This window comes from Macaca mulatta, chromosome 13 (genome assembly GCF_049350105.2).
Source record: "Macaca mulatta isolate MMU2019108-1 chromosome 13, T2T-MMU8v2.0, whole genome shotgun sequence".
NCBI lineage: Eukaryota > Metazoa > Chordata > Mammalia > Primates > Cercopithecidae > Macaca > Macaca mulatta.
Window position 1 is genome coordinate 93,025,274 of NC_133418.1, and position 12,396 is coordinate 93,037,669.

General features: G+C 37.1%; 1 protein-coding gene across 4 annotated transcripts in view; it reads left to right on the plus strand.

Annotated features, from left to right (window-relative positions):
* Positions 1 to 12,396, plus strand: part of MEMO1 (mediator of cell motility 1) — a 143,537-nt gene that overhangs the window by 106,698 nt on the left and 24,443 nt on the right. The window lies entirely within an intron of this gene.

Sequence of the window (12,396 nt, forward strand, 5' to 3'; positions counted from 1 at the left end):
AATAGTTTCAGTTTCTATGACCATGAAAAGCATAAAGAGGAGGTAGCAAAAGACATTTGAGAGGAATAGAATATATTAGAGTACAGATTTTTTATGTTTACCTACATAACTTTTTGTCATCCCCCCTGCCCTGTTTTTTTCTTTGAGTATTTTCAAACTGAAAAGGGAGAGGAGAATAAATCACAGTGGTATTACTATGACAACAGCCTTGGCACCTTAGGGATGAGGATCATGTCCCTTCTGACTGGCTAATTGTAGTTGTTGTTACAGTTAGTTTAATTCTCCTCACATCTTAAGAAATTGGGACTGCTTCTAGACTCATTAGGAAACTGGCAGAATTTGTATAGGAAGGAAGACTTGCATATTCATCAATGTCATACAGAGGAGAAACGTTCAAATTAATGGCAGGGGAAGATTAAGCAAATAAGTATTTGTATATTTCATAAATATGTAAATATTTGTATATTTAATAAATTTGTCAATATTTAAACATTTAAAATGTTAAGATTTTGATTATTTATGTACCACAAATTAATAAACCACTTTAAATGATAATGTTTTCTTATTGCTTGTATTATTTTTATTAGAATTCATCTTTTTATGTTAGAATTAGAATTTAGAATTTTCATAGTCTGTTTTAGTAAGAGCATTGGTAATACAGTGTTTCTGTTTTTGTTTTAAAGTGAGTGGCTCCATGGTACCAATGCACTCCAGCCTGGGTGACAGAGCAAGATCCTGTGGCTTTAAAAAAAAAAAAAAAAGGGTTCTTGGATTTCAGTTATTTTATCTTGGATTGGTAAATTTCCTGCAGCATGGTTTAAGCTATAAGACAAAAAAAGAAGGGCTAAAAGGTTCCTCTGTATTACTAAAGAATTAACAAGAACCTGGTGAGGTATTATTAACTTTGTTTTTTCTGTTTTTTTTCAGATGACAAAGTTGACACTTAGGATAGTAATACGCTGTAGGTAGCAACTTGTGAGTGGCAGGGGTGGATTTTCTTTTTATTTTTTCTGCAACAGCTTTATTGAGGTATGATTTACACACTAAAATTCACTCATATAAGAGTTCAACTCAATGATTTAACTTTTTTTTTTGAGACAGTCTTGCTGTGTTGGCTAGGCTGGAGTGCAGTGGCATGATCTTGGTTCAGTGCAACCTCCACCTCCCGGGTTCAAGCGATTCTCATGCCTCAGCCTCCTGAGTAGCTGGGATTACATGTACACACCACCACGCATGGCTAATTTTTTTGTATTTTTAGTAGAGATGGGGTTTCACCATGTTGGCCAAACTGGTCCTGAAGTCCTGACCTCAGGCAGTCTGCCCACCTCAGCCTCCCAAAGTGTTGGGATTACAGGCATGAGCCACTGCACTCAGCCAGAACATTTTCATCACCCAACCTGGTGTACATTTGAGGTCAGTCCTTGTTCCTACTCTCAGTCTCAGACAACCACTGGTTTGCTTTCTGTTTCTAGATTTGCATTTTCTGGAAATTTCATATAAATGGAATTGTACAAAACATAGTCTATTCTTTTTCACTTAGCATACTGTTTTTGAGATTTCATCCCTGTTGTCGCATGTCTCAGTAGTTAATTCTCCTTTTTTTTTTTTTTTTTTTGAGACAGCGTCTCACTCTGTCACTCAGGCTGGAGTGCAGTGGTGCGATCCTGGCTCACTGCAACTTCTGCCTCCCAGGTTCAAGTGATTCTCCTGCCTCAGTGTCCTGAGTAGGGATGATGAATGTGCGCCACCACACCCAGCTAATTTTTGTATTTTTAGTAGAGACAGGGTTTCGCCATGTTGGTTAGGTTGGTCTTGAACTCCTGAGCTCAAAGTGATCTGCCCATCTCGGCTTCTCAGAGTGTTAAGGTTACAGGCGTGAGCCACCGTGCCCGGCTCATTCTTCTTTATTGCCAAATAATAATTATTCTGTTATATGAATATACCACATTTTATCCATTTACCGGTTGATAAACTATTGAACCATTTCCAGTTTTGGGCTATTATGAATAATGTTACAAAAATTCTTATACACATCTTTATGTCAAAGGAAATTGTTGGGTCATATGATAAGCCTTTGTTTTAATTCTTTCAGAAACTACCAAAGTGTTTTCCAAAGTGACTGTACCATTTTATATTTTAGGAATAGTGCATGAGGCTTCCAGTTTCTTTACATCCTGGCCAGTATCTGTTATCGTCAGTATTTTTGATTATAGCCATTCTGATAGACATTTAGTGTAATCTCATTGTGCTGTTAATTTGCATCTCCTTAATGGCTAATGTTGTTGAGCAACTTTTTTTTTATTATTATACTTTAAATTCTGGGATACAAGTGCAGAATGTGCAGGTTTGTTACATAGTTATACACGTGGCATGGTGGTTTCCTGCACCCATCAGCCCGTCATCTCAGTTAGATATCTCTTCTAATGCTATTCTTCCCCTAGCCCCCCACTCCCCGACAGGCCCCAGTGTGTAATGTTTCCTTCCCTGCATCCATGTGTTATAATTGTTAAAGTTCCACTTAATGAGTGAGAACATGCAGTGTTTAGTTTTCTATTCATGTGTTAGTTTGCTGAGAATGATGATTTCCAGCTTCATCCATGTCCCTGCAAAGGACATGAACTCATCCTTTTTTATTTCTGCATAGTATTCCATGGTGTATATGTGCCACATTTTCTTAATCCAGTCTATCATTGATGGACATTTGGGTTGGTTCCAGTCTTTGCTGTTGTGAGCAGTGCTGCAGTAAACATACGTGTGCATGTGTCTTTATGATAGAATGATTTATAATCCTTTGGGTATATACCCAGTAATGGGATTGCTGGGTCAAATGGTACTTCTAGTTCAAGATCCGTGAGGAATCGCCACACTGTCTTCCACAATGGTTGAACTAATTTATATTCCCACCAACAGTGTAAAAGCGTTTCTGTTTCTCCACATCCTCTCCAGCGTCTGTTGTTTGTTGACTTTTTAATGATCACCATTCTAACTGGTGTGAGATGGTATCTCATTGTGGTTTTGATTTGCACTTCTCTAATGACCAATGATGATGAGTTTTTTTTTCATATATTTCTTGTCCACATAAATGGCTTCTTTTTAAGAAGTGCCTGTTCATATCCTTAGCCCACTTTTTGATGTGGTTGTTTGTTTTTTTCTTGTAAATTTGTTTTAGTTCTTTGTAGATTCTGGGTATTAGCCCTTTGTCAGATGGATAGATTGCAAAATTTTCTCCCATTCTGCAGGTTGCCTGTTCACTCTGATGATAGTTTCTTTTGTCATGCAGAAGCTCTTTAGTTTAAAGATCCCATTTGTCAATTTTGGCTTTTGTTGCCATTGCTTTTGGCATTTTAGTCATGAAGTCTTTGCCCATGCCTACGTCCTGAATGGTATAGCCTAGGTTTTCTTCTAGGGTTTTTATGGTTTTAGGTTTTACATTTAAGTTTTTAATCCATTTGAGTTAATTTTTGTATGAGGTGTAAGGAAGGGGTCCAGTTTCAGTTTTCTGCATATAGCTAGCTGGTTTTCCCAACACCATTTATTAAATAGGGAATCCTTTCCCCATTGCTTGTTTTTGTCAGGTTTGTGAAAGAACAGATGGTTGTAGATGTGTGGCATTATTTCTGAGGCCTCTGTTCTGTTCCATTGGTCTATATCTCTGTTTTGGTACCAGTACCATGCTGTTTTGGTTACTGTAGCCTTGTTGTATAGTTTGAAGTCAGCTAGCATGATGTTTCTAGTTTTGTTCTTTTTACGTAGGATTGTCTTAGCTATATGGGCTTTTTTTTTGGTTCCACATGAAATTTAATTTTTTTTTTTTTTCTAATTCTGTGAAGAAAGTCAATGATAGCTTGATGGGAATAGCATTGAATCTATAAATTACTTTGGGCGATAGGCTATTTTCACAGTATTGATTCTTCCTATCCTTGAGCATGGGATGTTTTTCCATTTATTTGTGTCTTCTCTTATTCCCTTGTCTCTAATAAAACAGACTTTAAACCAACAAAGATCAAAAAAGACAAAGAAGGCCATTACATAATGGCAAAGGGATCAATGCAACACGAAGAGCTAACTTCCCTAAATATATATGCACCCAATACAGGAGCACCCAGATTCATAAAGCAAGTTCTTAGAGACCTACGAAGAGACTTAGACTCTCACGCAATAATAGCCAGAGACTTATCACCCCACTATCAATATTAGATCAATGAGACAGAAAATTAACAAGGATATTCAGGACTTGAACTCAACTCTGGACCAAGCAGACCTAATAGACATCTGGGGAACTGTCTACCCCAAATCAACAGAATATACATTCTTCTCAGCACCTATTGCACTTATTCTAGAATTGACCACATAATTGGAAGTAAAACACTCCCCAGCAAATGCAAAACAACATAAATCGTAACAAACAGTCTGTCAGATCACAGTGCAATCAAATTAGAACTCAGGATTAAGAAACTCAAAACCACACAACTACGTGGAAACTGAACAACCCGCTCCTGAATGACTGCTGGGTAAATAACGAAATTAAGGCAGAAATAAAGAGGTTCTTTGAAACCAATGAGAACAAAGTCACAACGTACTAGAATCTCTGGGACACAGCTAAAGTAGTGTTTAGAGAGAAATTTATAGCACTAAAAGCCCACAGGAGAAAGAGGGAAAGATCTAAAATTGACACCCTAACCTCACAATTAAACGAACTAGAGAAGCAAGAGCAAACAAATTCAAAAGCTAGCAGAAGACAAGAAATAACTAAGATCAGAGTAGAACTGGAGGAGATAGAGACACGAAAAACCCTTCAAAAAATAGTGAATCCAGGAGCTGTTTTTTTCAAATGATTAACAAAATAGACCGACCGCTAGCCAGACTAATAAAGAAGAAAAGAGAGAAGAATCAAAGAGACACAATAAAAAGTGATAAAGGGGATATCACTCACTGATCCCACAGAAATACAAACTACCACAGAGAATACTATAAACACCTCTATGCAAATAAACTAGAAAATTTAGAAGAAATGAATAAATTCCTGGACACATACACCGTCCCAAGACTAAACCAGGAAGAAGTCAAATCCCTGAAAAGACCAATAACAAGTTCTGAAATTGAGGGAGTAATTAATAGCCTACCAACCAAAAAGCCCAGTACCAGATGGATTCACAGCTGAGTTCTACTAGAGGTACAAAGAGGAGCTGGTACCTTTCCTTCTGAAACTTTTCCAAACAATGCAAAAAGAGGTGCTCCTCCCTAGCTCATTTTATGAGGCCAGCATCATCCTGATACCAAAACCTGGCAGAGACACAACAAAAAAAGAAAAATTTTGGCCAATATCCCTGCTGAACTTCGATGCAAAAATCTGCAATAAAATACTGGCAAACCAAATCCAGTGGCACATCAAAAAGCTCATCCATCAAGATCAAGTGGGCTTCATCCCTGGGATGCAAGCCTGGTTCAGCATATGCAGATTGATAAATGTAATCCATCATATAAACAGAAACAATGACCAAAACCATATGATTGTCTCAATAGATGCAGAAAAGGCCTTCGATAAAATTCAACACCCCTTCATGCTAAAATCTCTCAATAAACTAAGTATTGATGGACTGTATCTCACAATATTAAGAGCTATTTATGACAGACCCACAGCCAGTATCATACTGAATGGGCAAAAGCTGGAAGCATTCCCTTTGAAAACTGGCACAAGACAGGTATGCCCCCTCTCACCACTCCTGTTCAACATAGTATTCGAAGTTCTGTCCCGTGCAGTCAGGCAAGAGAAAGAAATAAAATATATTCAAATAGGAAGAGAGGAAGTCAAATTGTCTCTGCAGATGACATGAATGTATATTTAGAAAACCCCATCATCTCAGCCCCAAATCTCCTTAGGCTGATAAGCAACTTCAGCAAAGTCTCAGGATACAAAATCAGTGTGCAAAAACCACAAGCATCTACCAATAGTAGACAGCAAGCCAAATCATGAGTGAACTCCCATTCACAGTCGCTACAAAGAATAAAATACTTAGGAGTCCAACTTAGAAGGGATGTGAAGGACCTCTTCAAGGAGAACTACAAACCATTGAGCAACTTTTAATGTGCTTATTATCCATTTGTGTATCTTCTTTTGTGAAATATCTATTCATACTTTTTTTTATCCTTTATTGTTCTTTTAATATCTTCTTAAATTTTCTCCTGAGACTGGTGAGCAGAGGGACCCAGAGCAAGGGAACTTAGAGGAAAGGAAAGAAGGCAGTAATTAGGAAGGAGGAGGCCAGGAGGAGGAAGAAAGCATTTTTTTTTCCCACTTTTTTTTTTTTTTATTATACTTTAAGTTCTAGGGTACATGTGCACAATGTGCAGGTTTGTTGCATATGTATACATGTGCCATGTTGGTGTGCTACACCCATTAACTCATCATTTACATTAGGTATATCTCCTAATGCTATCCCTCACGGCTACCACCTCCCCACAATAGGACCCTGTGTGTGATGCTCCTCTTCCTGTGTCCAAGTGATCTCATTGTTCAATTCCCACCTATGAGTGAGAACATGCAGTATTTGGTTTTCTGTTCTTGCGATAGTTTGCTGAGAATGATGGTTTCCAACTACATCCATGTCCCTACAAAGGACACGAACTCATCCTTTTTTTATGGCTGCATAGTATTCCATGGTGTATATGTGCCACATTTTCTTAATCCAGTCTGTCACTGATGGACATCTGGGTTGATTCCAAGTCTTTGCTATTGTGAATAGTGCCACAATAAACATACGTGTACATGTGTCTTTATAGCAGCATGACTTATAATCCTTTGGGTATATCCCTAGTAATGGGATGGCTGGGTCATGGTATTTCTAGTTCTAGGTCCTTGAGGAATCGCCACACTGTTTTCCACAATGGTTGAACTAGTTAGTCCCACCAACAGTGTAAAAGTGTTCCTATTTCTCCACATCCTGTCCAGCACCTGTTGTTTCCTGATTTTTTAAAGACTGCCATTCTAACTGGTGTGAGATGGTATCTCATTGTGGTTTTGATTTGCCTTTCTCTGATGGCGAGTGATGATGAGCATTTTTTCATGTGTCTGTTGGCTGTATGAATGTCTTCTTTTGAGAAGTGTCTATTCATATCCTTTGCCCACTTTTTGATGGGTTTTTTTTTTTCTTGTAAATTTGATTGAGTTCTTTATAGGTTCTGGATATTAGCCCTTTGTCAGATGAGTAGATTGCAAAAATTTTCTCCCATTCTGTAGGTTGCCTGTTCACTCTGATGGTAGTTTCTTTTGCTGTGCAGAAGCTCTTTAGTTTAATTAGATCCCATTTGTCAATTTTGGCTTTTGTTGCTGTTGCTTTTGGTGTTTTAGACATGAAGTCCTTGCCCATGCCTATGTCCTGAGTGGTATTCCTTAGGTTTTCTTCTAGGGTTTTTCTGGTTTTAGGTCTAACATTTAAGTCTCTAATCCATCTTGAATGAATTTTCGTATAAGGAGTAAGGAAGGGATCCAGTTTCAGCTTTCTATTTATGACTAGCCAATTTTCCCAGCACCATTTATTAAATAGGGAATCCTTTCCGCATTTCTTGTTTTTGTCAGGTTTGTCAAAGATCAGATGGCTGTAGATGTATGGTATTATTTCTGAGGGCTGTGTTCTGTTCCATTGGTCTATCTCTCTGTTTTGGTACCAGTACCATGCCGTTTTGGTTACTGTAGCCTTGTAGTGTAGTTTGAAGTCAGGTAGCGTGATGCCTCCAGTTTTGTTCTTTTGGCTTAGGATTGTCTTGGCAATGCGGGGTCTTTTTTGGTTCCATATGTACTTTAAAGCAGTTTTTTCCAATTCTGTGAAGAAAGTCATTGGTAGCTTAATGGGGATTGCATTGAATCTATAAATTACCTTGGGCAGTATGGCTATTTTCACAGTATTGATTCTTCCTATCCATGAGCATGGTATGTTCTTCCATTTGTTTGTGTCCTCTTTTATTTCACTGAGCAGTGGTTTGTAGTTCTTCTTGAAGAGGTCCTTTACATCCCTTGTAAGTTGGATTCCTAGGTATTTTATTCTCTTTGTAGTCATCGTGAATGGGAGTTCACTCATGATTTGGCTCCCTGTTTGTCTGTTATTGGTGTATAAGAATGCTTGTGTTTTTTGCACATTGATTTTGTATCCTGAGACTTTGCTGAAGTTGCTTATCAGCTTAAGGAGATTTTGGGCTGAGACAATGGGGTTTTCTAAATATACTATCATGTCATCTGCATATTCATACATTTTTACCCAATTTTTATTTTGGTAATTCATTGTTTTATTGAGTTATAAGAGAATTTATGGAGACAAATTCTTTATGAGATATATGATTTGCAAATATTTTCTCCTATTGTATGACTTGACTTTTCATTTTCTTAATGAAGAGCAGAAGTTTTTCATTTTGTTAAATTCAGTTATCAACTTTTTTTCTTGTATAGATTCTGTTTCTGTTATCAAATTTAAGAAAACTTTGCCTCCTCCAAGGTCATAGAAATTTTCTCCTTTGTTTTCTTCTTGAACAAGAGTCAGCAAATTACAGCCTGTGAACCCCATCTGGCCCACAGCCTACTTTTGTAAATAAAGTTTTATTTAAACATAGCCATACTTCTGTATTTACATATTGTCTATGCCTGCTTTCTCTCTACCTGAACTTTTGCGCAGTTTCTATACTGTGTCGCCCAGAAAACTTGAAATACTTAATGGCCCCTTTCAAAAAATGTTTGCTGATCCCTGTTCTAGAAGTGTTACAGTTTTAGTTCTTATAGTTCTAGGATCCAATTTTAATTAATTTTTCCGTATGATGTGAGGCAAAGAGACAAGTTCATTATTATTATTTTTATTTTGGTGTATGGATATGCAGTTGTCCTAGTACTGTTTGTTAAAAAACTCTCCTATATGTTAGAAGTTACTTGCTTCTGGCTGCTTTCAAGATTTTCTTCTTGTGTCTTGTTTTCAGCTGTTTGATTATGATGTATCTGGGTGAGGATCTCTTTGTGCTTATCATACTTTGGATTTGTTGAATTCCTTAGATCTGTAGGTAAATGTTTTTTCATGAAATTTGGAACGTTTTCAGCAGTTACTTCTTCTAATATTTTTACTGTTCCCTTTCTGGAGCTCCGATTATGTACGTGCTGATATGCTTGATGTTGTTTACAAATCTCCAATGCTCTGTTCTTTTTCTCTGTTCTGATTGGTTTTTTTTGTAATTTCACAGACTGTTTCCTATTTAATATCAAATCTGCTCTTCAGACCATCTAGTGAACTCATTTGAATTTCTCATTTCAGTTACTATTCAACTCTAAAATTTCCACTTGGTTCTTTTTAATAGTTTGCATTTATTTCTTTGTTGATATTCCCTATTTTAGTTATATCATCACAACTTTGAGCATGGCTTCCTGTAATTCTTTGAATAATATTTATAACTCTTTTGAAGGTTTTGTCTGCTAAATCCAATATGTGCTCTTACTCGGATACAACTTCTGCTGGCTGCTTATTTTTCCCCCCGAATACGGGTCATAGTTGGCTGTTTCTTTCCATGACTTATAATTTTTTTTGGAACTGGACATTTTGTGTAGTATGTTATAGTAACTTTGGATTCGGTTTTTATTCATTTTTTTCCCTTGCAGGTTGTATTTATTTATTTGTTTAGTAACTTTCATGGACTTCAACTGCAGAATCTGTGTCTCCCACTATGTGTGGTTACTTATGTGTCTCCCCAGCTTTTAAAACTTTTTAATTTGTAATTTTAAGCTTGGCTTTGTAGGGTTCCCACCTGCAATTCCTGAATTTAGTGCTTAGCTAATTATTGGTTGAAGGCTATACCTAAACACCTTGAGCCAGAAAGGCTTTCACCTTCTGCTGGGAGATTGTATGGAGGCTGTGAAGGGAGGATCACTTGGGCTTAGAGATTGAAGCTAACCTGGGCAACATAGTGAGACCCTGTTTCTGATTAAAAGAAAAAATCAACTAAGTATAGTCTGTTTTCATGTTTGTTTCTTTTACTTTTTATTATGTTGTCTTAGACCTAAGACCCTGTGCATGTACCCAAATTTTCTGTTAGCCAGGCGTGTGTGGAGAGCTAGGTCTCTCAGGTTTCCAGCTTCCCCCATGCATATGCTGCCGGTCTCTCAGTTAGACTGCATTTTGTGTGGAGCTTAGGACTTTATGGGACTCCCGTGTACATGTGTGCAGGCTCCTAGTCAGCCAGTGTTGTGTGGAGGGCATAGGCTCTCTCTTTAGGATGTGTGGAAAATTTATCAAGTCTCTCTATGGCTTTGCCATTTCCATTGTCTTTCTATTAAGTTTCTAGCTAGTCCTCAGGTTTCTGGCTCACCTCAACAACAGCAATCTCGGACTAAGCAATCTGCAGGCTTTTCTGTTTCCTGCTGAGTGTGGGTTTTCCACTCTCTGCTCCAAGTCAAAGTCATCCCCTTTTTGCAATGAATGTGCGGGTTCCTTGATGGAACTTATACTTCAGTGGAGCTAGGGTAGGGGATGGAGGTAGCTCCTGGTAAGATGCCAGATTTCCACCGTAGTTACCAGGAAGTTCTGTAGTTTTTCATTAACATGTTCTTCTCATTTTTTTTTGTTGTTGTTGTTTTGCCTTTGGTTGATTTCCATAGCACAAAGATGGTTGCTTTTGACGCTTTTATCCAGTTTTATAATTGCTTTTGGGGGGTGAGATTTTGTATTCTTTCACTGGAAGTTCAACTTCAGAACTTGGATTTTAAATTCTAGTAGTATTACTTTTCAAAGCTAAATGCTCTTTTTTCTAATTCATGCTTATTTGTCTGTAGAGATAGAGAACAAGTAATTTTTTAAAAAGACAGATGACAGAGGGGTGGATGAATGAGCCCCAATTCAAGTCCTAGGTTTCAACAGAGAACAGAGTTTTGTACCTCCTTATAGATAGATTTGCAAGCTCAAACTGAGGTTAATTGAAGGGATTAATGGCTCTTGTGGAGAGTAGACGTGTTGTTTATTCAGAGTGAGCCAACTATTGTGACGAAGTACCTTTCCTATAGTGTTCTTCACTTCATAACAATTTTATGAAGTAAGTATTGCAATTATGATTCCGTATTTTACAGATACGGAAATATATTTACAATTCGGGAACTTATCTATGCTCTGAACATTTGTATGTGGTGGGGATAGCACTTGAACCCATTTCTTCTGGTTTCGCCTTGTTCTTTATACTCCGTATAACTACTTTCCAATCATATCATAATTACTCACAGACACTTTGATGATCTTAATGTATTTTTTAATGTAGGTAGTAGTTGAGGTTAGAATAATTAATTCTTTTCTTTCAACTGACAATTAGTCTTAACTAATTGAAGAGCTGGATTCAGTCAGGCAGTTATTTAGCAAACTGGTAACAGTTAGAGAAAGAGATCCTGTGGCAGCTTCCTCTGCCAGCTTCCTTTTTTTCTCTTACTCCATAGATGCAGATTCTGCCCAAGAAGCCCCTGCATTGCAGAGGGACTGGAGATCTGTATGATCTGTTTATTTCGCAATTGACAGGGTAAGGGGGCCTTACGGGGGAGGTGCTTTAGCTTTATGCAGCTGGGCTAACATTTATTTGGGGATTATTTAAACTTAGTATTTTTAAAAACTTTGATGAATTTTGTTTGTCCTGCATCAGTTAAGTGCCAGATTATCATATTAAAAAGCATTTATTATAATGGTGATTTTTTTAAAAAAGGTCCTGTTAACAACAAATCAGACAAACATGGTTCATGCTTCTAAAATACCAAATCTGGGATCATTTAGAATATAAATAATATTGAATATATATAAGTAAAATTTCATGACAATAACATTTTTGAAAAATGGTTTTGAATGAACATCTGTTTCTATAGCTCATCATATTCTTTATTAATCTACTTTGTTTCTTTTCCATAAATCTGTCAATCTGTAGAGTGAAAAAGGGACTTGTGGATATGCCATAAACATTGTGGGTGGCTGTGGTGTCTTTTTTTGCTGCTAGAAATTAATACTTACTTCCTTTAATTCTTTGTCTACCCTAGATGCCAATGAAATTTGAGTCGTATCTTCCGACTGTCTTGTATCTGATCATTAGGATAAGTGTAAAAATGCAGTTGATAAATCTTACGGGAGCCAAGATTAAGTTTTGTAGGTCTCACTTGGCAGGTTTATAGAGCAAGTGCCAGAAATGATGGTTTTTATAATAGGATAGATTAAAATAGGCGAGGAAGAGTTTAATGTTCTTTTATAATCACAGAAAGATTTGGCAGATGACTGTAGCCTTGATGAGTACGTGAAAACAATTGAGTTGGTGCTGTTCTGATGGGCTTGTTTTTATTTTTCGAGATGTTATTATACCTGGTAGTAAAATAGCTTTGTTTACCTAAAGAAGTAATATATTTCTGTA